The sequence below is a fragment of the Lycium barbarum genome, chromosome 7 (genome assembly GCF_019175385.1).
Source record: "Lycium barbarum isolate Lr01 chromosome 7, ASM1917538v2, whole genome shotgun sequence".
In the NCBI taxonomy this organism is placed as follows: Eukaryota; Viridiplantae; Streptophyta; class Magnoliopsida; order Solanales; family Solanaceae; genus Lycium; species Lycium barbarum.
The window spans coordinates 11,223,976-11,226,133 of NC_083343.1; the positions used below are offsets into that span (position 1 = coordinate 11,223,976).

The following is a 2,158-nucleotide window of genomic DNA, read 5'->3' on the forward strand; positions in this document are numbered from 1 at the left end:
ATGTAGCAGGTTTCTGAAGATTTATTAATAGTTAAATTTCTCTTTTGAAATTCTATACAATTTTATGGAGTTCAATTAATTTAAAATTTTGAAATTCTAGATCATGTGCACAAAGAAGAGAAAGCGTGAACAATTAATTGAAATATTACCTAGCTAATAGTTCTAGATCAATAAAGTCATAATTAAATAAGTTGGGAAATCTTATAATCTAAACCTATCTTGAAGCTACTTTGCTACTTATCTAAAGTTAAAAATTAAAAATACAATGTATATGTTAATTAAATTAAAAAAGAGATGACATATGTAATCTTATGAAAGCTATATTTACAATTGTAAGTTCTAGCTTGAAGTCCAAAGGTAAAATAATATTAATGCTTAATGACGTCTATATTAAATTGAAAAAGAAAACGTGAAAATATTTAATGATAAACAAAAATTAGCATGATAGTGAACATGTTTGAAAAATACAAGAGTAAAAAAGCCATGACGAAAATTTTAAAGAAAGAAAAGTATCGAAAACAAATCAATATATTTAAATTCATGTATAGATAGGATAAATTTTAAATAAAACACAATACAATACACACTGAACACTCTTCTTTTACAGAAGTAAATACGAAGAAATTTATTGGAATTTAAGGTAATAAAAGAATTAAAAAAAACTAACAGCCCCCTCCATCACTTTTCTCCTTATCAGCATACTTTTGAAGCGCTTCACCGTACAACCTCCCATATCTACACTCATCAAACATTTCAACTCCCATGTCCATGTATAAATCATTTACCTTCTTATTCCAAGCTGCACTTATTCCCTCCACCGAAACGAACCCGTTGTTAGCAGCAATGGACACAACAGTTCCAAACAACAGTCTTCCCATTCCCAACTAATTACGATAACTCTCCCTGAAGTAAAAATCCTCGAAATGGAACCCAGGTTTATCATAGAAGCACGAATAATTCGCGTAAAAGAAAGCATATCCCGCCATAAAAACATCATGTTTATCGTTGCCATCATCATATTTGGACCTGAATTCCTCCGCCTGTCCTTCAACAACGGGGAATTTAAGGTCGAACTTTGTAATGACGGGCTTGAACCCTTGGTCCGTGGTATGCATGGATTCGGTAAAAGGGGTTGGTGAGACTTCGAGTAGAAGTATGGTTGGCCCGTAATACAGGGGAAGAGGGTTTTCTTTAAAGAGCAAGTTCCCTAAGGAGGATTCGGTAGCTTTATAGAATGAGCGTCGTTATGGTATGCATGGTTTTGGTAAATCAGTTGGTATATATGGTGAAGGTCAGCTTTCGTAGCCAGACGGAGTCTTGTGTAGATCTTTTCCTTGATCGTAACATTGTTTTCCGATGTCGAGTTGGTGGTTATGGTTTCAGATAAAGTTGGTTGTTGAGGAGCAGCAGCCATGGGATATTCTTAAGTTATACTAGTATTTGAGAGGGTTGAGCTAGGTTTCAGATAAAGAAAATAAGGCAAGGAAATGTTGAAAGGACTATATATAGGATGAAGGGTTTGTGATGGGATACTGTTTGGAAAGATTGTAGGATGAAAATGGTTGCTGGATATTAGATTCCTTTTTCCATTCTTTATACTCCCTCTCCCTTATTTTCTATATTTAGAAACAATTTAACTTTATAAGATAATTAACAGTTTATCCCAAAAAGATCTTTTTTTTTGGTAAACTGGCATACGATGTCACTTGTTAATACGTATATAGCCCATCAAACTTGCCGGCAAGTTCTATTTTGATATACTACTTATTCCAATGAGCACCTATTTATACATATTTAGCAACTATTAAAATGAAAAATGCTAATTAATCACCTAAACGCATGATAAAATGTTCATATTTGGCGCTCTTACTTTAAATTTTAATTTTTTTCGCAGATCTCAAATGCCCATTACGTAGATAAATTAACCATTTAATACGAATTAGTCTCAATAAATCATAAAACCTCATGCATGTTCCAATTAAAGATAATGTGTAGCATAATTAAAGAAAATGTCATATTTTAAACGGTTAACTTATCATGTAGTGACATTTGAGATCATGCATAAAAATTATTTTTCAATTTTGAACCGAAAGTATCTAATAGGAACACTTTATCATGTGTTCAGGTGCTCAATTGGAACAAACAATAGTTCAAGTGT

At 32.3% G+C, this 2,158-nt stretch overlaps 1 pseudogene; it reads right to left on the minus strand.

The window, feature by feature from the left end:
* Positions 1-510: 510 nt before the first annotated feature.
* Positions 511-1,485, minus strand: LOC132602126 (tyramine N-feruloyltransferase 4/11-like; annotated as a pseudogene).
* Positions 1,486-2,158: the final 673 nt, after the last annotated feature.